Source organism: Cygnus atratus, chromosome 3 (assembly GCF_013377495.2).
Source record: "Cygnus atratus isolate AKBS03 ecotype Queensland, Australia chromosome 3, CAtr_DNAZoo_HiC_assembly, whole genome shotgun sequence".
Lineage (NCBI taxonomy): Eukaryota > Metazoa > Chordata > Aves > Anseriformes > Anatidae > Cygnus > Cygnus atratus.
Window position 1 is genome coordinate 2,245,973 of NC_066364.1, and position 24,803 is coordinate 2,270,775.

A 24,803-nucleotide genomic window follows, 5' to 3' on the forward strand; every position below is an offset into this window, starting at 1 on the left:
ATATAAAAACATTTCGGTATCTTTGTCCCTTTGCGCTTGAACTAGAAACTGTAGTCTTATTTGTGGTGCGTAGTAGAAAAGTGTTTTCTTTTGTACTTTTAGTTTAGCAGTTTCTCTGTAGGGGAAGGAAAAAAAAAGATCAAGACGTCTTTGCAGTGAAATACGAAATGAGAGGACAGCAATACCTGAACTTCGCATCATCTCCGCTAATAGGAGCAGAGATGACAAAACAGATTGAGCGGTTCATTCCTCCCTCCGTTTTGGAGAGGGCAAGGGAAAGCCGTAGGCTGAAGAGAATAATCTGCAAATACAATGCTGAATGAAATTTGCATTTCTCCTTGCGTGGAGTTGGGAGCAGTTCTGATACAAACGTATCGGCAATGGATTTTCGTAACCTGCAATGAGCAGCGTGCTCGAATTCCGCTGCTGATTTCTGTCCAAAGATTTCTGCTTTACAGCTGTCATTAAAAATTCATGGGGCAACTTGAGATCAAAGCAAATATTCATTCTCCTTACTGTATAAACTTTTTTTTTTTGTGGAATGTATGTATTGCATCTATGTATTTCATGTAAGTATTCTTGTCCTAGCAAAGGCAGGCAGCCTTTAGATAGTGCAATTGGACTCAAGGTATGGGAAAGCAGCCTTGGATGCCCTGATGAATGGTGGTGTGATTCTCTGCTGTTTTTCTTCACCTCTCAAGTAAGTGTAGGTACTTGAGGCTGTTCCAGGAAGGGGATGGTTTGTCTTCGGTGTGTTTGCTCCTTGCTGAGAACAAAGCTGCCCTCGCTCCAGGTATTTCAGAAGCGATCTCCTGACAAGTGCATTCTCTTCATTCATATTTCTTCTCCGAATAACTTCCTCTTCTCTTCCTTTCCCACCTTGCCGCATACTTCAGAGCAGCATGAAAGAAAGCAAGCTGTCAATATTGGAATCTTTTATCAAATTTTTAGTTTTTTTCATTTCCAAACGTGTCAGCTTTGAGAACTAACACTATCCAGCAATCTCATGTTTTGCCAGGACCTAAGATCTCAGCTTTTCAGTGAAAAGCTTGTAGGTGTGAACGCCAATGGTTCCAGTTCAAGAAGGCAGGTATAAAGCTTTGCAGCCGTGTGGATTCTGAAGGGCTGGGGTTGCTCGTAAGGAGGCATCTCTTTGAGATTCATACGTGCCAAATCTTCCTTGCCTTGTATTCCACTTCTGACCCGTCCTAGTTGGCTGTTTTTTTATGTGATCTGTTGTTTTTGTGCTTGATGGGGTTGGTGTATGCAAGTCCTGGATGTAGTTTAGCCCTGTATGGTGTTACTTTAAAGCCCTGTTAAAAAGAAGGAGAAGGGAGGGAAGGCAAAAATCTGAAAAGCTGCTAGATCTTAAAGATTAATCAGCCTGGTTTGAATAGCAAGCAAAGCTACAAGGGTGTTTTTCTCCACGTTATATTTCCTTCGTTCTGCTCTCGCAAAGTTGCTTCTCTGGGGGAAGATTTCAAGCTCCATATGGCTGTGTTCTTGTATTAGTGTCAGGACCCAGGCTGAGATTATTTGTGGGAATATGTACAGTCACATTTCCTGGGGTTACTCTCGTGCTTTCGTGCTCGGTGGAATTAAGGCCTCATTTTGCACCATTGCTTATCGAGTGCTTCGTTAATACGTATATCTGTATTTACAGACTCATACCTGGGACCTCTTGCGTATGAGCTTACACCTGAAGTGAAGTCAGCAGAAACGGTGGGGGCTTCCTAGCTTGTGTGGTTGATGAGAAGAGTCCCATTTATAAATACTCCGAAGAATCTGTGGTAGTATTCTTACAGAAAGGACACGAAAAAGGGGCTGGCAGAAGGGCACTTATGATGGGGTCAGGGGGAGCTGGTGGCCTGCAGGGGATTAGGAGGTGCCCCGGGAAATAACTGCAGCAAACCCAAATGTTTGGGACTTGGTGCTTCCCAGCATTGTCTGGGGAGTATAAATTGAAGGGAAACAGTTCTTTTAAATCAATATTTTTAGCTAAGAAGAAGTTCTACTGAAAGAGTTAATGATTTTATCACTCTGCCGCTTGCATGCATCTGTGTTAGCGGGATACAAGGTGGCCCAGGGAATTGTTTTGAGAAAGCTGGACTGTTTTTTTCCTCCTGAGAGGACGAAACGTGATCTTTTAGCCTTAGGCAAAGGGAAGCTGGTGTGGATAGCACGCAGGTTGGGCGGCACTTCATCCATCCTCTTTGGGTGAACCCGGCTGCGCTGGACCTGCCATCCGTGAAGGGGTGCGTATTGCCACCACCTAGGGCCGCAACGAGAACTGGGAGCTTTCCATGTGCTCCGATGGCTGAAATATAAAACTGAGAGTGTGTAGTCATTTACTGAATAGCATCTGATGTCAGATCAGAATTTTCATTGAGGAACAAGTAGCACCTTTTGTCTGACCCCAGTCAAAATTAAAGAGAAGTGCGGAACAATAAGAAATCTTGGTTTTGAGCATCCACTGTCCTGTCGCTTAGTCATGATTTGTGGGGGGGGGGGGAACAAACTTTTTTTTTTCTTTTTTTCTTCTTTTTTTTCTCCTCTCTGAATAGCGGACTTGGATCCAGGCAATGGAGGGAAGAATTAGTGTTGATGTTATTTGAAACATCTGAAAGGAAACTGTCTTAAAGGCAACAATAAATGCTCTGGTAATAACACAGACTAAACTGTACTTAAAACACGTCTGTATCCATCACTCTGATATACTGAAATAGCAATCTGGTGATTTGATGTCAGGATGATGAATTATAACCTTTTTTATTATTTATTTTAAGGTTTAGTTGCAGACTTTATAGAAAACAAAGTGTGTCTGGTTCTGGTTGTAAGGTTTATTGAATGGCTGGGAGAAACTTTCAGCTTTGGAGCACAAGTGGTGGATTGTGCATATAAATACACAATCACATGAGCGCATTTGCATGTACATGCAATTTATGCTCGTCTCCGTAGGTAGTTTACAATGTGCAAAATTACAGCCGTGTATAAATCACGTTCATTTATACGCGTGGTGGTGGCTGGAGGTCGAGCGAGGGGTGGCACCTTGCTGCGCCTTGCAGAGCTCCTGAGCGGGGAGGGACAACTTTACGTTGACGGGGAACCAAGTTAAGGCAGGGTGACCGTGCGGTTGAGCAGATTTATTGGAGTGGCTTTGAGGTCTGGTATAACCCTTCCAATTCGTGCAGTCGAGGCGGGTGGAGAACATCCCTGAGACCATCGTGGCTTTGCACTGTTGGCCGCTGGTGCTACTGGGACGGTCGCATCCGAACCCTGCTGACTGTGGCGTTGCCAGCAAGCGCAACTCTTGGGGTGTGAAAAGGTTGCAAGGTACTTTTCCTTTGGTTTAAAACAAACTTTGCTGTGAAATGCCTGTTGGGTTGGCCAAAGTTCAAGCCGTTCATCCTCTTTGTTGGCTGGAGCGGTTGCTGGATAGCGTTGGCGCTCAGCGTTGGCTTGCGGTAGGGTTGACCGCTTATCTTGGTGTCCCGAATCGGCTCTGTACGAAATGGGTATGATAGGAAATCCCATCAGTTGTCTTCTCCTACTCCTCATTCAGACTAAAACTTCTTGGCAGAGCATAAATCTGCCCTGAAGCTGTTGATGCTGCTTTTGCTGCTGCCTGGATGGGAGTGACCAACTTTGCCTGCTCAAAGCTCGGTTTAATCCTTCGTAAACAACTTACTAGACCTGTTGGAGCCTTTCCTCTATGTCCAGTGTGATCCAAGGCTGACAGCTCCAGCCCCTTCAAATTTTTGTTTTTAGGAGGTGCTCTAGTTTCTTTTATTTGTGTGTTTCTCCCTAAAGGGGAAGGATTGCTCTTGTTTGCTTGAATTTCATGTATTTAATGGGTTTTTACCCAGTTTGTATCATAGAAATGGTTGTCAATCCAATGCCAAAATTCATTAGTTTTATCTCCACCAAGCGTAGAAAGCTGACCACAAGGAAAGCTTGGGCTCCTCCAGTGCTGCAGGACGGTGTCACGGGAGGCAGGCAATGCCTTTACATCAGGCTTCGCTCCGTAAAGTTGATGGTGGCTGTATCCCTGTGTCTGGGCGTAAATATTTGTAAGCTGTTCATCCGAACAGCAAAATGCTGCCTCCCAGGTAGGTGAAGGATCCAAGAGGTACCTCCCAGCCCCTCTCCTGCCCCGATAGACCCATGCGTGGATTTAGAGGGCGCGTGTTTGTCCCAGCGCGTCGATTGTCGGAGCTGGCACTGCAGCGCGGGGATCGATTTAAATCAAAGCGCCTTCAATAGCAGGCAGGAAACCGTGGGCTGAATAATTGAACTTAGTTTTGTTTTGCACATGTAGTCCTTCATTATTGTAAAAGAAAAAGAGGGTTGTGCTGGCAACTTTTCACTTTCCTAACAGGTGTCACGAAAACCTAAGCGATTACCTGGCTTCCTATACATTTATTACGTGCGGGATTAGAAAATAGTTGATTCTCTGCATATTTCCCAGCTGACTCTCGTTTAGAAATCATGTCAAGCAACGTGTGGATGGCAACTGGGATTCAATTGAAAGCGCAGTTTTACTTGGCAGTATGGCTATTGCAGTCATGTCAAAATGCAGTTTTTCTTTTAAAGTAAACTGATTAAATACAGTGAGTCTTGTCTGTGAAAAGGAAATTTCACTTAATTTCTAGTTACCGTGCCCTTCAGAAACATAGAGCTGGCAGAGCTCATCAGCTTGCTTCAGTTTTATTCCTCATTTAAAAGCAAGAAACTGTTTTTCCTGCTGTCTGAATTCCCAACTGGTTTCTCAACTTTGAAAGCGGTAGTCATTGAACTGAGCTAAATAAGCAGAGTTAAAAAGAAAATGTTTGTGCTTTTGTGCTTGCAGGCGAGGAGATGGCTTGAAAGATGGGCTGCCGTTTAATCGGGCACTAGTTCCCCGTGCCCACCAAGTGACTTCCACTAGTTCACTGGCTTGATAGCCCTTTTCCAGTGTAAAACGTTTGCTGTGTACGTATCTTACTCGCTCTGTAGATTTATTTCCTGCTGGGAAGTGATGTTAAAGCTTTTATTTCCCATCCTCCCAAGTGGAATCTTCTTAAGAGGACGTTGACGCAAAGTCCTTCAGCTGTTCCACGGTGGGCTTTGGTTTCGTTTTCCTCTTGTGCCATCCCTGTCAGTGTTTAGGATGAGTCTCTGAGTATTGTTGGGGAGGAACTGCTACATTTGCTTCTCTTGAAGGATATACGTTCACGGCAGGATGCTCGCCGGGTAGCGGGGCGCTCTGCCTGCTATTTTAAGCTTGTTTATCTTTTCAGATAATGCTTGCCCTGGCATCGTTCATAGTACTCTTAACTTTTAAAGGCTTTAAATGCAAGGTAAACATAGACCATCTACTCCTACCAGATCCTTCTTCCAAGCTCACGTGAGCCCTAAAAGACGGCAAAAGTACATCCTTGTACTGAAAGCGGTGGGTCTTGAGAGGATGGCCGAGCCGCAGCATGGAAATGCTGACGTTGGAATTAGTGCCTAGAATAAGGGGTGGTTTGAGCTCCGCTGAAGGCAAGGCAGGAAAGGTGCCCTGCAATCGCACGAGCAGGAGCTCGGTCTGCAAAGTGAGCATTCTCAACAGATGCAGCTTCTGTGCAGGAGTTAAAAATAAGTTGTGAGGAATGGAGGGGAAAAAAAAAAGTTGGGAAACAAATCTACGTATCAGTTTATGGCAACTCTGGATTTCTGGGTGTGTTGAGGAGTGAAATTCTCAAATCTTGAAGCAGGAAATGCCTGTACACAGCCAGAACAGCTTCCTTTTCTCTCCTTTCAGAACACTAACTTTTCCTACTCCTATGTCTGGACTGTTTTCCTTCCTAAAATGAGCCAAGCTTTGTCTACTTCTCACAATACCTGGGGAGAAAAATGGTGTTTTGCTCTGTGTGGGGATTTGCAGTAGGGTTTTTTCTTTGTTCAGGTAGGGTATTTTAGGACTCAGCCCAGCAATTTAATATTTATAAAGTTTGTCTCTTTTTTTTTTTTTTTTTAAGTGCCTGGGAAACCAAAAGCAGAACAGAAGACAGCTAGCAGGCCTTCAGTATGATCTGGGTTGTACCATCTAGAAATGGTCTTTTTCATAGCACAGTTTGCTTTTTTTTTTTTTACCGGTGGGTTTTAAATGCATAAACTGCAAATGCATAGATTCAGGTAAAACTGTTTTTAGTAAAGTGCAGAACATTTGGTTTTCATTCCTTCCCTCATAGTTTGAAGTCAAAAGCCCAAAGCATCCAAAGATCGATAGCTTCATGGGTTTACTGGGAACAGCTTCCTTTTTCCTTCATTTTTTTGGGGGGGTGCATGAGTCAGAAATGCCATTTAAGCTCTGACCCCCAAAATGCTGAATTAGGCTGGTGTAATCCTGCTAAATCCACTTTGACTCCTGCGTGGAAAAGCACAAAGAGGACCGTGCGTTCTCTAACCAAGACAAGTTGCAGCACTATTTCATCTTCGAAGTACTGTGGTGTTTTAAACTAAAATGTATTGTAATTGGATCAAAATGACCACAGTAGTTATTAGCTATGTGCTATTGCCTTAAAATGTTTGCAGGTTAAAAACAAAACAACACCAAAACATAAAGAAACAGTTCTATTTCGTACTCCGGAGATAATCTTGCCTTTTTTTATATACCAATAAAAAAGGTAAAAGCCCTCAGTGTTTACTCTCCGTTTTTGAGAGCTGCAATTTGTGTAAAATGTCACGCATTCAAAGCATTCTCTGAATTTGTGGTAGCAGGTCCTTTGCTGTCCCTGCTCTACTTGCTAACTGCTTAAGTGGATTTGTATGATCCTGAGATCCCCTTCCAGTTTCTCTGGTGTTCCCCTGTTGTACCTCCTCTTTGTGGGAATAAGAGGATGCAGGAAAGAAGGTAAAAGCCTGGAGTAGAGTTGTTCTGAAGGGCGATTTACAAGAGGATGTGGGCAGTACCAGAATCAGCAGAAAGTTCAGGTAAAGAGCCTGAAGGTTGAGGAAACCGGGCAGAAATTACCGCTGCTGGGAGAGATCTAAGGACATGTTGAGCAGCGCCCGCAGAAATAGGGTTTGATTTTGGGGTGGTCCTGTGTGCAGCCAGGAGCTGGCCTCAGGGGTCCTTGTGGGTCCCTTCCAGCTGGGGATATTCGGTGATGCTGTAGTTCTGTGGCATCAGAAATGCTTCATGTAGGCAACCCGGAAGCAAGCCAGGTTGATCTGGAAGGAGAATCCAGCTTTCATGAGCCCAAAGATCGGTGGGTGCTGGCAAACGGTTTTGTTGCCCTTCGAAAAGGCAGTTTTTCTGTAATGAAGCAGAGCCTACGCTATGTTAATCCATGCTTTGGTCCGATGATCAATGCAGGAAAACAGCCTGCTGTGAAAATTTACCACTGTAGATCGATAGCCCCCAGCTACCCAACTGTATTAAAGGTAATTGATGGGCTGAGGGGATCTTGTAAACACTTGTTTGTCCCATCAGCATGTTTGCTTCTTTGTTGACAGTAAGGATATCTACAGAGCCACTGGCAGCTCTATATATATTTCTAGTTTTACTTGGGCTTACTGCAGGGTGTGCGTTCACTTGTCTTCTAAACCACTCCAGCGTCCCAAATATGATTAGGCATCAGTTATGGAAATGAATTAGTAGACGGTTAATTTTATAAATTTTTCAATAAAACCAAAAAAGCCGTATTACGGTAGGTGAATTGCGATTTCAAGGAACATCCAACTAACTTTGGCCCCAAGATGACATTTTAAGGGATAAGCGATCAAGGTTATGCAAATGAGTGAATTGATCAAAACTGATGATTTAAATCACCCTGATTTACATCAGCAGGAGGGAAGCTTTGATTTAGATCATTGATTTTAATCTCGTTTTGGGATTGTACTTTCATTATTTTCCTAAAAGGTTGATTTTCATTGGCTGGTAACTATTTGAAGCATGTTTATTTGCAAACAATTATAGCCCTTAAGTTAATTTCTTAATTTCTTTGGGCAGGAGAGGTAATGCTGAACTAGCAGGGTAAGTGGGGCAGGAACGTGTCCTTAGGCAGGTACATAATTGAACAAGTCCTTATTTAAGTTCTTAATATTTACATTTTCTAGAAATAGCAAATGAGCTCTATGTAGATGAGGCCTGGAACTGAAAGTGTAAGGGGAAAAAAAAAACCCTCTCTGTTCTGAAATTTGTTTTTGTATGTTGCTATCTTAAAATGCCAGTTAAAAAAAAAAAAAGACAAAAACATCTCAGAAATGTTTTACATTTGGAAACTGATTCGTTAAACAAAGAAAGCATTATCTGCAGTTAATGAACTGAACTGTGTCTGGATACCATGTCCTTCAAGGTTTGAAAGCTGATGGATCTTATTCTCTCACCTTGTTTTTATTCGCAGATTAGAAGAGGGAAAACAAGCCTTCCTGCCTTCCTGCTTCTCTCTTTTTTTTCCTAAACTCCCAGTTGGTTATTCAGCTTTTGAATGAACAAGGCATTGAAATGAATTAGATGAATAAACCGAAATGAACAAAATACTCCTTATATGTGCAAAAAAAGGCAAAAAGTGGTTTAGCACTTGAGACTCCGCTTCCTCCAGGTCTTTGTGCCGTACCTTTCACCCCTTCAGAGCTGATGTTCCCCTTCCTCCCTAACCTCCCCACAAGTCAGCAGTAGCTATCTGCTGCTAAACTATTTACATGCCATTTTTAATCACGTTGTAGTGAGCTTATGCTTTGGAGTAGTTTGTCAAAATGTTTGGAAAAAAACACTTGGAAAAAAAGTCAATTAAAAATGCAATTCAGAAATCTTTCTTTTTGTCTTCCCTTATGAAATCTAAGATGAATACAGATATTTTCCAAGCATTTTTTAATGGTGAGTGCAATCTAGTTTTAGTAACCAAGCTGAAATACATGTTAAGCTGGCTTTCAGCATGGAATACATGCTGAATGTCTTTTTTTTTTTCCTCTGAAGGACTTAACAGCACATTTCCATCTGTATGTTTTTTTATTTTTTTAATGCAGAGGGTGTCTGGTAGAGAAGTTCAAATGGTTTGGTCACTTTAGGTTCACAAGGCTAAGGAGGCGGGCAGACACAGTTCTGTTTTTCCTCTGATAGAAAATAAGTCTTTCAAACTTTTATTTTCCGTCCCTAAACCACAACACTTGTTGAAGCCCTAGAGCAGTTATAATGAAGATTGAATAGGAGTAGATGAGAGATCGTGGTCTGTTTAGATTTTTCTATTATACTTTATTCAAATTGATGTGGTGATGAATCTCGTTGTAAAGAGCTCCTTAATTCCTTTGGTAATTAAGTGTTTGCTTATTGCTCTGCGTTCTCAGGCGCTGCGTAAGTGGTCACGGTTAGGAAGAAAGGCAGCAGTTCGGGGTGAAGCTCCTGATGTCTCCCTGTCCTCCTCAACAGCATCAGACCTGTGCTGAAGGACCACGTCAGGGTTTGGCTGGAAGCTGCTGCAGGGCTTCCCTTTTTCCTAAAGCAAATCTATTAAAGAAGAAAAGTACTTTCTGAAGAATTAGTACCAGCTTAAAACAAATACCTCACCACGATGATTTACCCGCGCTCTATTGTTGAATGTGCCACACTGTAAATCAAGGAGAGAAGTGAGGCCCCAACATTTTGTCACTGTTTTCGCTTGAATTCTGTATTGCCAGGTCGTTTGTTTGTTGCCGTGTGTGTTGGTGATGCTGTGATAAATAGCTTTACCTTCCGTCATTCGAGTGACTGCTGCTGGAAACGAAAAAATGAAACCCTTACCGGCCTTTTTGGAGATGTTCAGCTTTGTTTAGTAAGTTAGAAAAAGTTGATGTGAACGCAAAGTGCTGTTGCTGTTCAGTTCGGTAAAATGGAAGGAGGCAGCAGAATGATATGCGTGATAAACTAGAAACATCTGTTGTTACATCCTTGGGTACTTATGTCCCACGTCCTGGATTAGATTTTAATTTGCTTCTCTCTCAAAAAATAAATTTAAATTGCACACATCTGAAGACAAAGAGTAAGGTGGGGTCTGGTAGTACATCCTCAGTCAGTTGATATGCATTGGGGCATCCATTTAGAAAAAAGACAAAGGGAGGCAGAATGGAAATATAAAATGGTAAAGAGGAGTTGAGTGATAAGTGCTGTTCACCCTTCTGTGTAACACAAAGGCTGCTAGATGTAAATAAAACAAAGTGGAAAAGGATACCCTTCAGGCCATGGGCCAGCCTTGATAAAATACGAGGATTTCTTGCCTGTTTGTGTGCACGACCTGATTCTTGATGCTGTTACAGGTCTGGTCCCCCCAAAAGTGGGCATGGGAGCGACAGATGAGCAATCTTTGCCCCCCGTTAATCAGGCAGCACGGGCTTTCTCTCGCTCAGTGGGACAGGCAACCAAAACCGGGATGGGAACGCGGAGAGGGAGCAGGACTGGAAATGAGAAGCTGGGAGGATAATGCAGAAGCTGAAAATAGCGCAGCAAAAGGATGAGGAGGTAACGTTGAGTTGTGGGAGGATTTCTGCCCTGGAAGGAAAGGGTGAAGGGATTTAAAGCGAAACCTTTAGAAACCCACTTGCCACTTGTTCAAACCTGAGTGGGAATTTCTTGTAAGGAAATGAGGAATACTTTGTTTTCTGTGTCTTCTGTAGGGACTACAAGAAGCAGTCAATGTGATTTTCTGCAAAAAGTTGATATTAGGCGAGTAACTTCTAGCTGTGCTGGAATGCTGGAATAGCTCATTTGCGCAGCTTTAATATTCTGGTTGCTCGTCCCGGAGTTGCTGTAGGCTTTTCCTGCCAGTAGCTTCATCTCAATGCAGCAACAGTTATCTGTAAAGTCTAAGTGATCCTGCAATAAAAGGGCCTTCTTAATCAAAGATGGTAAAGTCGGAGACAGTCAGTGCTTTCAGCGTTGGCATCCTGTTCTGCTAAGGCAATCCCACGTAGGAGGAAGACAGACACAAAAAGTGATTTGGCTGTAATGCAGCAAAACAAATTCTGGCCAAATTGTGGACTTGGAGCTAATGGGTACACAGTGTTACTCTGCGAGCCTCTCTAACGCTGACTGGAAATCGCGGTGAGTTTTGTAGCCTGTTAACTGCTCAGACTGTTTTGTTATTTCGCGTTTGGCTTCAGCTCGTGAAAAATGGGGCACTTTCATGCCTTGTATTTCAAAACCAGAAGCATTTTAAGAATATTAGAAGTAAATCTTAATAGATTACTTTAGAGCAGCCGTAAGGCTGTGATCTAATCCATTTATATGTATGCGTGTGCCATCCCTCCCTCTTCCCCAGCCAACTGGATGGTGACTTACGGTGTCAGTTTTCTCCTTGTGGATGGGGAGCGAGGCTTTTCTGATGTAACATGTTTTACAATACATTCACGCGCTCTGGCTCGCCGAACGGCTGTACATAAATCGTGCCCAGGCCATTTAAGAACATAATATCCCTACTGGGTCAGACTGACGGTCAGACTAGCCCGGTACCCAATCTCTGATTACAGTAAAAGTACTGCTTGCAGCAACTCAGCCTTTTCCCTGCAGTTGAAGAAGGGTTGATAAAGGAGGCAGAAACCTGCTCGGGGTTTCGGCTTCATGTCTTATGACTGACAGAGTTCCTGCCATCCGACGTCCCTTCTCTGCCCTGCCCAAATTTCTGTCTCTGTTTTAAGTTTCCTCTCTAAGCCTGCTTTGCCTGACCTGCTTCCTGCAGCTCATCTGCTGGGCAGCTCTTCTCAACAAGACGATTTGCTGGTTCTTGGCTGATCAGTCACAGGTAAGAGTGGCTCCAAACTGCTTCATACAGGTTAGAAGCTGTAAAGATGTTAGACCGTAAAAATGTTAGACTCCTTTAAACCAGCCCGGATTTTTTGTGTTCGTGTGCCAAAGAAGTCTAAGACAAGCCTAAGTTCAATAAAAACGTGCCTAAGTCCCAGTTTAACGGGTGTTAGGCACGAGCAGTCATTTGAAATTAACTGATGCTTGTTATTTACAGCCTCAAACATAGGAAAAAATGTTAGTAAATCAGGGTTTGGTGAAGTGAAGGGGTTGACTCCTAAGGTTATGGGATGTATTTATTCACTTTGTTTTTCTCAGCATTCCTTTTTGCGCTATCACTTGACTCTAGGAGCTGGAGCTTAAAGAAGAGCAAACGCTAACTGCGACTGAGGGCAGTGGGAGAGTTTGCTAGGATGTTTTACTTTCTGATTTGGTTTCTAAACGAAGACTCTAGTCTGTCAGTTATCCCACTTCTAGTTTTCTTCTTCAAATCTTGAAAGGGTTCAGTTATTGCAAGTCCTTGGTGAGAACTGCAGGGGATCAATGAGCAATCTCTGGTCTTAAACCCTTTCCAATGACCCAGGTATCGACCCCAAAGGGTAAAAGCACAGCCTCTTAAACTTCAGGAGACAGCTTGCTCTATCCAGCACACTTCTCTCCTAGAGCCCGTTACATGAAGTCCAGGATTCCCAGTGCCAGCAAGTGGGGACAAGGTAAAAGCATCGTCCTCAGATTCTGGAGTTGATGGCCTGGGTTTGACAGGTTTAGCTGTGTAGCTGTGCTGATGGAGGGGAAGGATGATTTCTCCTGAAATAGTAATATTGCGTAGAAGGCAGTGTTGACACAGTGAGGGATTACTTACTTCGCTGTACTTGTTCCCCTGTTTCTGTAGGAGTAGCAATAAAAGCACCTTTGTGTTACCATAAAGCGACAGGGGAGGAGGTTATCCTAATATAATATAATGTAATCTACTTGAGTGGAGAGGCCTGGGTTGGAGGCTTAGGGAATATTGGGCTGTAACTTCTCCCACTCCATTTGCTTGCTGGAATCTTGAAAGGGTTTTGTGAGCTGCCCAAATGAGGGGCGTCTTAGCCCCACTGCTGTCATAGCATGCCCAGGCTGTCACGATAGTCACCAAGCTCACCGGTGTGGTTTTTTTCCCCCAAAGATTCTGCTTTTTAAAATAGCTGTTTTAAAATACTTTTTTTTTTGTATTTGGTGTCTAGCATCTTACAGGTAATTGTTATCCCTTCCATTGTGTCTAGCTAAGGAAAATCAGATTTTTAAATACAAAGCAAATGTAAGAAGATCCATCCAGTTTTGGATGGAGAGGGGAGAGAACTCGTAACTGATGCATCCAGTGAATGTGCATTCATTTCCATCCTGAAAAAGGTTTAGAAAGGAAGAAATTGAGGGAGAAATGGAGTCCGTGGTCTCTAAACAGCTTCAGAGACTGCTGTTCTGCTTTCTTCTCTAGAGGATCTTGCAGCAGTCTTATTGCTGCAACTTTGGAAAGTATTCCAGGAGTGCTTTAAGTTATGACTAACCTCAATTATGGGAATTTAGCTCTGTTTTCACTGGTAAGCCGTGTTTAAGTGGGGCATTAAACTGGCTTAACAAACAGTATTCGTGTGGATGGGGGCAGAGATTTATGTATCTGGTGAGTCTGCCAATACGTTACCAACTGGATGTAAAGAATTATAAAGATTTAAGCAATAGATGAAGTTAAAAGTGCCCCTTTTATGTAAGTCAGTATTTTGGATAATATTCCTAGAACTAACTGTAAAAAGAAAAAAAAAAAACCTCTCATCCCACTGTCTCCTGTGCTTGGCAGCAGAATTGTTAGTCAGCAAGAATGTGCAGAACTTTGTGAAAAATTGTTTTTTAGATAATTGCTTGTTGCAGACTGTCTAGAGGAACTCACATTTTATTTTTGGCATGTTGCATTAAACGGTAGCTTTTATATTTTAGGACTGATGTGTTGATTTATGTATCCTCCAGTCCTCTGGTGGAGGTCCAATTTCCAAACTTGGATGCTTCTGTTGAGTAACTTCAAAACTTTCAGTTCTCAAATGGGGAGAGAAACGTTGCAAGACATTACCCACCCAGCTCAAAGCAGAAGGGTAAGATGAGGAGCGTGATAGGCCTAGAAGCCTTTATAGGAAATACTTTGCATTAATTCACCTCTGCTTTTTGGTATGTATACCTTTGAGTGGGCTGAATTTCCCTGAGCGACATACGCATGCTTTGGGAAGGCCAGGAATCTCATCTACAAGTTCACAATCAGAATCCAATGAATGAATGAATTAAAAAGCCTTTCTTCTGGCCTTGTTCTTAAAGCTGTAGGCTCGTAGCATGTATAATAGGGCTAAATTAAAACAGCAGCTTACCGCTGGCACTGCGAGTTGCTGGTGTCACCAGTACACAGCAGAAATCTCAGACCTTTTTCAATTATTGCTGGTAGAAACTCGTTAGCGATGTGTTGCAGCAGCCCTTCGCTAAGGGCAGCAGGAAAGCTGTGCCTCCCAAAGGGTGCTGAGGGAGGACTGCCACAGCTTCTCCTGTACCACAGCAGCTGCAACAGAGAGGACAGAAGCGTGCATCCACCCCACAGAAAGTCTTAGGACTTTTTTTAATTGGCGACCATCTTAACTTTAATTCACACCTGGATTATGTGTGTGTGGGGAACTGTGAGGGTCCTGTTTTTTTTTTTTTTTTTTTTTTTTCCCAACAGCTCCTTTTTGAGTGGTCAGGCTGAATGGAACAAGGTGAATGGACTTTATTTTAAACCCAAACAAACTATATCAAGCATTTGGATAAAAATATTTAGAAATAGAGAGAGAACCTCTGGAAGCCTGAATGGTGACTTGCAGAGAATCTTCCCCAATCTTTGAACATACTTTGTGTAGCACAGAGCCGGAGTAACAGGAAGGCACGTCTAGAAATTACTAAAGCCAGGGCTGGAATAATTCTTCAGACGGTTTTTGTTCATCGTGTTATCAGTGCGCAACAGAGTGGTCTGCAGCTTTGAAGGCAAGTCAGCCTTGCTCTGAGACGATCTCCTTTGAACTGCTGTTGGAGCTGGTAGGTGCCTGACCCCTTTGGAAAGGAGCAAGCGGCTACCTTAAGGCCACTTGCCTGCGTGAAAGGGTAGGGAGCTCAGCTCAGGAAAACAGCTCCAAGAAAATGCTCGTGCATAGGGGTTTTGGAAAACAAGCTGTGTTTGGGTAGGGGGGTGGTCGTGGGTTTTGTCGGTGCAGCAGGTGGAGAAAAAAGGGCTCACGCAAACCCTGGACGAGGCGTTGGTTTGTCTGGGGAGCAAGAGGATGCAGATTAACGCTTTGGAAAAGGTGAAATGTCTGAATGTGAGGATAAATGAAAGTTTTGCTCTAGTTTCGGGCACTTCCTTGCTGCTTCCCCAAGTGTCAGACTGGACCCTGCGTGAAGACCAAGCACCGATGTTGTTTGGTTCGAAACCAGCTCCAGCAGATAAAGCATTTTCTGCTTATTTCTGCAAAAGGAAAAGCTCTGTGATAATCAACTACGAGAATGATCTGATGGCAACTCGGCCTGTCTTCAGTATGGATGATGTTTTCTTCTAATTCTTCCTGTCCCCTTGCCTTCTGCCTCACCGTTAGCAAGATTCTGCAAGAAGCAGCATTAGATTTGAAGAAAGTTTTCAGAGAAGTTAGCAAGTGAAAATGGAGTATGTAATGGTAGCCATAACCATGGTCTTTGCTGCCAGCGACAGCTATAATTACATGTGGGGCACATACATTCTAGCAGATGCTTCCCATTTAAACCACACTGGTTTCAGCACAGACCAAATTTAGGATCTAAGCATGGTGACCACAGCACTCTCAAAATCTCTAATTCCTTCTTCTGCCATTTGCTGTCTTTTCTCAAATGCTCAGCGAGACTTTTTTTTTTTCTAGTTGTTCTGTGGAACAGCTTTGATTTTTCTCACTTTGTGGTTATTTTAAGCTTCAGAAAACAATATGAATGTACTCTTCCTTTTTTTTCCCCCCTCTTTCCTCTGTGCTTTTATGAAAGCGGAATCTGTGTAGATAAAGCACAGTTGATCTGTTAGGGATTACTGGTTTCTCAGTTATTCTTTTGCTCTTGCATATCATGCCTTTATGTGGAAGAATATTTAAAGGTGCCGTGTAGAACAGGGAGATGAAAGATGCTTTGTGCATTGAAGAGCTCTGGTGTCACAGGAGTCCACCTGTTCTCCCGTAACTTTATTTTTTTTTTTTTTAAACTGAAGTTTATTTAAAGTGAATTTTGCTGCTTAGAAAAGACGCTGGGTTTTGACAGCCTTAAAGGCTGAAAGACCGTCCCCACAGGTGGCGGCAGCAGCACGATGCCCTGGTATTGAGGGCACAAGTGGAGGGATCAGGAGATGTGCCTCCTCTTCTCATCTCTACCACGGGTCACCTTGAGCCAAGGAGCGCGTTGCCGTGGCTCAGTTAGCTGGGGAGGAGATCACCCCAGCTCACGAGGGCACTGGAAAGAGTCGCTGCTCTCTTAGGAAAGATAAGGCAAGGATAAAAACTTCTTGCATCATCATCATCAAGGCCCAGAGCTCATCTCGAGTCTACCAGAGATGGGAGTAAATGGCAGTTTTTGGGTGATGATATTCCCAACACCCAAAATCTAAGAATAACTGGAAGGGATTTTGTCTGAAACGAGCTATACAGGAACCAAACTGAACAGGTTTCATGGAGGTTCAAGAGGACTGTGTCTCTTGGTGTGTCCAACATGAAATCTTAGTAATATTTCTGGAGTCACACTGGGTCTATATAGAGGTCCATTTAATGTAGCATTGGGTATCAAACCGGGGTCAGTATGGGACAATTACTGCACCTATCCAGCTTGCAGAGCTATCCGTCTGATTAAGTACAAGAGGGAGTTTTCTTTTTGACCCTTTCAGGCTATCAGCTTAATTCCCAGAAGCTTCGGATTTAATTACCCATATCATTACCACAACGTGCATGGCTGCAGATTTTATTAATGGCCATAAAATTGTGGCATCCCCTTGGAAAGGAAGGCAGACTCGCAGCCAGCAGGTCCTTTCCCACGTCGCCTCTAGTGCCAGCGAATCCCACAGGTTGGTGCAGCACCCCTCGTGTCCTTTGGTCAAGCGGCAGACCCTGCTCATCCGTCTTACCCCCGGTTTCCCTCTCATTTCCCAACCTGTAGTAACACTCTTCCCTAGTTCTGTCACCAGACTTGTGTTCTTGCCTCTAAAGGTTTTACCATTCTTGGAGCCCATTTCAATGTGTTTAGCAACTGTCTGACCTTTACACCTCTCTCTTTCAGGCTCCTCCTGCTCACTGGGTTGCTTTTGTTCCTGTCCCTAAAACCTGCTTTAATCCATTTCAGTTCCTTTTCCCCGGATGATGTTTTATGACTTTGTAAATCAGCCTGAGTGGTACAAAATCAAATGCTTTCCTGAGATACTGATAACTTATGTCCACTGTTTCACTCTTGTCTAACCTAACGATTTGGTCGTATAATAAAAAGGATTTCAGCAGATTTGTCAGGCATGACCTTCCTTTTATGAATCTGTACAGAATGTCCTCTACTAAATTATGCATTTCTAAATGTTCTGCAATTTTGGCTTTTATCAACACTTCCAATGCATTCCCACAGCTGAAGCTCTAGGAGAGCTCCTGCTCTGAGAGAATTCAGCAGAACGCTATCGCAGCCCGACAAAATTCATCAGTTTTTCAGGATTCTCCGTAATAAACTTTAATTCCACTCCTTGTCCTCGTGGTATTAGATTCTTGACTTTGGGATTAGCATTCTGCGTTAGGGCTCTAGGCTGTAGAGCTCGGTCTCAATTTTGGTTCCAAGCTTGCTAAATAATTTCTTTTGAGACCGTGGATGTCAGTTCACCTCTGTGTGCAGGTTTGGTTTTCTGGCCTCTTTCCTAAGGGGTATTTCACGTTGCAGGCTTGCTTTGTGCTTTTGTCTGAATATATATGGGGGGTGGGGAGGAGAGACACTCCAAATCCTTCAAGTGCTCTTGCTTAAAGCCCTTCTGCTCGTGTTTATGCCTCCTTTGAACGTATAGCTTGCCACTTGGGCTGCGGTTCCAAATACGGATTTCTCTTGGAGGTATGTTCTGACCCACCTACTTTGCGCTGCAGATATATTTAGCCAGGTTTTGCTGTAACAGACGCGCGGTGCTGTCCCAAAGCTTCCCGTGTCATCTGCTCTTCTGCCTACCTCTTTCCCCGTTACCTTGTGTGCGTCACAAGCCACCTGCCGGAGTTGGGCATCTGTAGGCAAAGCTTTCTGCTGCTTGTATGGCTTAGTTTTGGCAGGAGGAAGAGGATGGAGGCTGAGCAGCCCCATTTTCCCCCCGTGCTGCTCGCTGGTCAGTGCAGCCTGCCCAACCCTGGCTTAATTCCTCCGTCTGCAGCGAAGATCACGAGTTCCTGAAGTCCCCGAAGTTAGGGATGAGGTCATAAATAGAGACTTACAAAATCCCCGATGTTCTGATTGAGTTTTTAGGCAAAAATGCACAAATGTGTCCATGCTCCTTGCCCCCAAGGCTGGCTAGCGCAAGGCAAAGGTGCTGCTCAGCTGGGGTGGGAGCAGCGCACGTTCCTCTACTTGGATCGTGATGCCAGAGCAGTCTTGGGATGGGATGCCTTCAGACCACAGAGAATGGATCTTTTTTAGCCTGTGCTCAGCCTAGAGTGAAAGAAGCTCTAGAATACCCACTGGGTAAGTGTCCACCCTGTATCTACTGGTTTTCGTAGGAGGACGTTGCCAAGTTGTGGAGATAAATAAGTTATGATAAGATTGGGGCAGGCGCTGCATTTAATGGGCTGACTTTTCTTTAGAAGGCCAGAGTCCCTCTCCCTCCTCGGCTTTTCCTGTTCGATGTCATCTAAGATGGATCCCAAGTGCGAAAACTAAATAAATAAAACACGTAAACCTGCGCCGAGTGAATCACTCATACTAAATTTAAACCGCTTATTATGGGGAGGGAAACAAAAAAAAAAAAGAAGAGAACTTGGATTACAGGTTTAGCAAGCATGAGCACATATTTCAGCGTGTATTGCCGTATTTGTAATTGCCAAACTACTGATTTCTTGGAACTCTGCTATTAGCATTGTTAAGCAGTGTTCCAGACAGTCGCTCGTATAAATCCCCGTGAACGTGTTAAGCAGGAGAAGGACCTTGCAAAAATATTGAGCCAAAAAATGATCTTGATTTGGGGGATGCTGCCTGGGCTAAAGGGCTGGGCGGGGGAAGGAAAGGTGCTTGCTGTTAGGATGTCCTGCTGGGGCATCGACTTGAGGTTTGCTTGAGTGTTTTGTGAGGTGCTTAGGAGTTTGTTTATTTTCTGGACAGAAGCATTGGTGTGTGGGAGCTTTCTCTACAGGGCGAACTTGCAGCATTGAGGCCCTGTGCCTTGCTGATCACTTACTCTCCTTCACAGGCTGTTCAGGCAGTAAGTAACCACATGGAAAAACACCTAAAAAGCCTCCTTTTCATGGTCAGGTATCGTTCCTTATCCAGCACGCTTTTCCAAACAGCAGAGCCTGAAATTATGAAAGCATATTGCTAAATGCCCCATTTTTTTTTAAATTTTTCGTAACACTTATAACCAGAGCACCATTGTCGCTGCCAGTCTGCTGACCCAAGCCATCTCTGTATCTTCTGAACTAGTCAGTGGGACAAAATGAGATGTAGTGTCTACAGAATAAATCTACCAGTGTACCTGCTTTGCCTTGGGCAGAAAAATATTGCACTTGCATCTGCTGGGCCGTGTACTTCTGCAGGGGTGAGAGGGCCCCACGGGCTTTCTGGCAGAGCATGCAAACAAGAAGAAGCGAGTGGATCCGACCGCTCCACGCGGATAATGCCTGTAGAGGTGGACCTGATGAAAATCTAGAGCATCTTGAAGAGTTAATACTTCTCCTAAGTTTTATGTAGGAACTTGTTATTGCTAAGTGATACCACATTCCCCTTAATGCTTTTCAGTGCCGTACAGCAATGCAAAACTAAGGGATTTTCTCTTCCATGCCTGTTCCTGGTACTAGAGATCAAATAAAATATTTGATCAGCAGATAAACTCCTGGTTTCTTTTATTAGGTCAGCAGCTGGGCATGGGTTCCCAGCTCACTTCAGCTGAATATCCAGGCATCTTGCACTGGGCATTTTGGTATTCACGTAGGCTCTTGGCAGTTTTCTGTGCCTGCCAAGGGTTTGCTGTGCCCCTATCCTGCAATTAATCTCCCTCTGTCAAGTGACCTGATGCCAAGCGCGATTTCTGGAATTCTGCTAAAAAGGAAGATCTGGAGGCCATAATAACAACGGTTTCTTTTTTGTTCCTAGCACACACTGTCGGGCATCGCGTGCTCGCTCTGCGTGGTGCTGCCCGCGTGTTGCAGTCGGGCAGGCTGCGGTGTTCCCCTGTGCCCAAACCCTGCGTGGTGCTCGCAGAGCTGGCAGCCCTAGGGCACCTCGGGAGGTCAGAGGGAAAGTCGAGTTCTGCCCCAACGCACTGCGTAGTAATTCCTTTGAACAGTTCCAGCTGGTGAGAAGCTGAACCGAGGCATTATTATGGCCACAGCCCCAGGTACGGGCTGCACGTGGGCATGCCTGGAGATGCTTTGCTCGGTGCGAGCACCTCTGCTGCTTGTGTCCTGCACCAGAGGTCTGCTTGCTCTGTGCAGACATACTCCGCTTGGCAATGTCAAATCTCATGTCAGTTGGCATATCCACTGCTACTACAGAAATCGGTTAAGGTAATTAGCGTTAATTGAGATCTCTTTTCAATGAGCCCCTCACTTACTGTATGGTTGGCCCAGGCTTGGATTCGAGAGGTTGGCAATCCCCCATCCCCAGTTTTCCCCAGATTAAGGTGTATAACTGTGTACATATCCAAAGAGTTCAAGATATAGTCTGGACTGTTGGCGTGCAAATGCCTTGAATCTTGGTTCTCCGTCAGGGTGTGACTTTGTAACAGCTTCTGCCCGGCTGCAGGGTCAGACTTGGGACTGAACCACTCACCTGAGAGCCACCTTCTCCTTAAATTCTCTCCCCTGATTGACCATCTCTTCCTCGTCCATCTCGGTGCTCAGTCAGACTGATCTAGGCGGGTCAGTGACCTGTTTGATCACTGAGGCTTTGCAGCAGCTGCCAGCTATCGCTGTTAGCCAGGAGTTGGGTGCCTTGCTGTCATTCTTCCCCTCTAGGGATCGACTTGTAATTGGAGGCAGCAAGGCTAATTCAATTCTGGCTTCTGGTCCCAGGCAAGTTTTTTGACATGGTTGGAGGGAACAATGTACTGAAATTCAGGATATATAACAGCATAGGTGCTTGGTACATTAAGTCCTGAAACTTACTTGTGAGTAGTAATGGAAATAGAACTTGGGGTCTGCTGGAGATGGGTCTTGAGGGCAGCATTTCATGTTCCAACTGCCATTGAGGAAAAAAACATACTAAATTGTGTCTTTCTGCTTGGGCTGCATTGCCTTTTATGCATCTCTGGGACTTCTGGAATAGCTTGGGGTCCTTTCCAGTGGAATACAGACCAACTTTCTGGAAGCCTTCGGGGGGGTTGGGAAACTGATTTTGTGACTTCAGTCTCTTTGAAGAGAGGAGCAGCTTCGGATCTGCTTCAAAATGGAGCCCGGCTTCCAGCTTGCCCGCTGGGCAAAGCCGCTACATTTGGTTAAGGGTGCTTCTTTTGTGTGGGATTGGGAAGGGAAAAGGGAAGAGAAATAATAGCCAATTGTTTTTATGGAGCTTTGCTGCAGGGCATGTTGTGGAAGCAATGATTTACTCACATTCTTTTTTTTTCAAGCGCACCAACTGTTGCTTTCTTTATCATAAGATCAAGGCATGTGTTTTCTAAAGGGGAAAAGGCTTGTTTTGGTGGTTTCCCTTCAGTTAGAGAGTTCTGAGGAAGAAGAGGATCGTGTCAAAAAAAATTTACTGTAAACTTGGCAGGATGCTCCTCCATTCCCTCACCATAATCCCCAAATAATGCTTTTTCCTGCATCGTAGTGTAAAGGGCTCGGTAAACCCTTGGTTGGAGGTAACTTCTGAGCAGTTTCTTCAGTAGTTTTTGTTTGTGGAAAATATGCTCTCTTGCTCCCTTTGATCTCTTTCTAATTTACTGAAACAGGTTGCCCGGAGAGGAGGTGGAGTCTCTGCTTGGAGATATTAAAAAACCGTCTGGACGTGGTGCTGGGCACCAGCTGTAGGTAGAACTGCTTGAGCACGGCGAGGCTGCGGATGACCTCTGGAGGTCCCTTCCAATCTCTTCTGTGGTTAGGAGGTCACATCCTTAAGATAAGGTCTCTGCCCTGGCAACTCGTGCCTTGTTACCCCGTGGCTGAGCCAACGTCCTCTGCGCAAACTGCACTTTGAGGTAACCCAAAGCTGCAGCATTGCTTAGCAGTGGTGCTTGGCCAGAGCTGCTTGTGCACCTTCCTTAGGGTCTGCACGACACCTTGCTTAGGATACAGATGAATGCACTAACTTAAAGCAATAATATTTAAATAACTTCGACCCTAGAGACCTAAAAGGCAATGCCGACTGCGTGAAAGTGGATGCTGCACGCTGCCGAGCCACAGCGCGTGCTCGGGAGGTGACAGGTCTTAAAGAAGGTTCTTAACCTTGCTTTCCAGGGCACAAATGTAACACATCCTCAAGTCACATGGCAGAGCATTTTTATTTTTTTTTTCTAATAGGCCTATTTTGGGAAAATGGGCTAGAGAGTCCTAGATTAGCTTTAGTATTTTGGACGTTAGTCCTACTTTTGTACACGCACCCAGATGAATTTTAAGTTTTGATACAAATACAGTACCTGGAGTTTTAAAAGCCTGGATAAACAATAGCCTGTCTGAACATATCCCAAGAATAAATGACTCTAAGCTAGCAAAGAAAGGCTTAACAGAACCTATTGTCTGGCATCTGAAGCCAGACACGTTCAAAGTAGAAATTAGGCACAAATTTTTAACGGGGAGGGCGACTAACCATTAGAACAAACTGCAAAGGGTGTGATGGTTCCTTGGTCTTTTGCTGTCTTTGAGACAAAGATGTCTTTTGGACATGAATTAAGCCAGTAACAGGTTTGTGTTGCTTTACATTGGCTTCAGCGTAGAGAGGGTGAATTGGCTGAAATGAAGCGGCCCACATTTGTAGAAATGCACATACGCACTCGTCATTTGTCCTTTCCTTCACCATCCAGCGACCAGGTTTACAAGCAAGCTGAAACTTGGTTCTTCAGCATGTCAGTAGCTGGTAGCATAACAGTCTGGGGCCTGTGTCCTCAGGCAGATACCACTGATACTCTCCTGGGTGGCTGGAAGGCCAGGATTTAAGCCCCTCTGTCCATATTTTACTTTGACGAAATGGTGATGTTTCTCTTTCCCAAGGACAGAAGGCTCTTAATTTATTTGTAAAGCCTTTTTTAAGAACTTACTGAGGGAGGTATTAGTGAAATACAAAGCGGTGCCGTTATTTTTTACTATGTGACTCACTCAGAAATTAAAAAGGAAAATCAATTTCTTTTCCAAATAAGTGATATGAGCCTCATCTTTACCAAGTGACTTCTTTGCTTCTGCAGAGTGTGGTGGATCAGGGTGAACTGTTCTTCAAAACATCTAATTGCATACAGTGAGAAATGAAGAAAACTGAAGTGGATCCCAAGAATGTATTAAAAATCTAAACTAAAATGAGAATGATTTCATGTCAAGTGAGACAAATGCAGAGTTGATACTCCACTGCTTCACACATCCACTTGTCCTTGGCACCGAGAAAATGAGATTTTTAATATCTGAAAAACAGATTGCCATGAAGGCTCATCCATTGTAAATTTAAGCTGCCTTTATAGCAACTTAAGCTGGGGACAAGATTGTTCATTACAACCGATTCTACAACTGTGGCCATGATTTCCATATTAATATTGAATTTTTTTATTGTCTGCCCCAGGAAGGAAGGGGAACAGGTAGTGTGTTATCCCTGGGTTAGCAGATAATGTATTTAATGAATAATGCGGAAAGGGCAAAGGTTTGTGCGTTCTTGCTTGCATATCAGCCATAGATTGTGGTGACACCTGTGCTGGGATTAAGCCTGGTTTGGTGCTTTGCTTTATGCTAAAGTAGACCAAGAGGAAGAGGAGTATCAATGATCTTATAATCATCATTTGGTGGTGGTGGTGGTGGAAGTTACGTTGTTTTGGGCTGATTTTTTTCCTTAAAATTATAGGTGAGGGATTGTTTCTTGTCTGAAATCACAAAACCGTTTTATTTAACCCTTAATAGGGGGTGCAGGGAGAGCGGGGTATTTCTGCACTGAACTTCAGATCACCGTTGAGCCTAAGACTGTTTGTAACCCTTTCCGATAGCTGCCCTTCTGTTCTGGCAGCAGATGTAGGAAACCCTGGTTTCTTCTCCTTTTTTAATTTCATTTGCTTTTTCAATTCCGGCTGCCGAGGCAGACCTGAGGATTCCCTGACCTGCCTTATGGTTTGGCTTTTCTGTGAGAATTTACGATTGCATTCAGACTGCAATAGTGCCACCTCAACCTCTAACAGAGCACAAATTGAGAATGTCTCATATTTTCTTGTGAGCTCTCTCTTGTTTATTTCTGCTGAAATTCTACTATCCTTTTTGTCTGCACTCACAGATCTGGAGTATCTTGGAAAAGTTCCTTCTCCCTGCTCTTTTCACATCCCAGATCTGGGCTGGATCCTAATAGCTCTTCATTTATAACATCTGAAGCCTGTTCCTTTTTTTTTTTCCTTCCATTAGCTTCACTAAAATCATTGTCCTACCTTTGTCATCTCACACCTGAGTTACTGCAGCCTTTTCTTTGGCTCTCTATATCTCATCCCCTCGTGTTCCAGTTTAATGCTGTGTTTCATGATGATGGAAGCTGATCTTTTCTTTCCTTTGTGGGTTTTGTTCTCTGCTCCTTCCCCACTCCTCGCCCTCAAAGCACATCTTTCTCTGCGGAATCCAGTTCTCTATCACTAGCCTCTCTGACCTTCAGAAAGTTTGTATATATTTAAATCTAATTTGTT

The 24,803-nt window shown here is 43.9% G+C and overlaps 1 protein-coding gene across 30 annotated transcripts in view; it reads left to right on the plus strand.

Annotated features, from left to right (window-relative positions):
* HMBOX1 (homeobox containing 1) overlaps positions 1–24,803 on the plus strand; it is a 107,746-nt gene that overhangs the window by 15,408 nt on the left and 67,535 nt on the right. For 2 of the 30 annotated variants that reach the window (XM_035563565.2, XM_035563568.2), the window contains exon 1: positions 22,010–22,145. The exons of 25 other annotated variants lie outside the window; for them this stretch is intronic. The gene's annotated coding sequence lies outside the window, so the exon portion shown is untranslated. Of the gene's footprint in view, positions 1–21,899; positions 22,146–24,803 lie in introns of those variants that run through there. 3 more of the 30 variants (XM_035563553.2, XM_035563562.2, XM_035563555.2) reach the window with 3 other exon arrangements.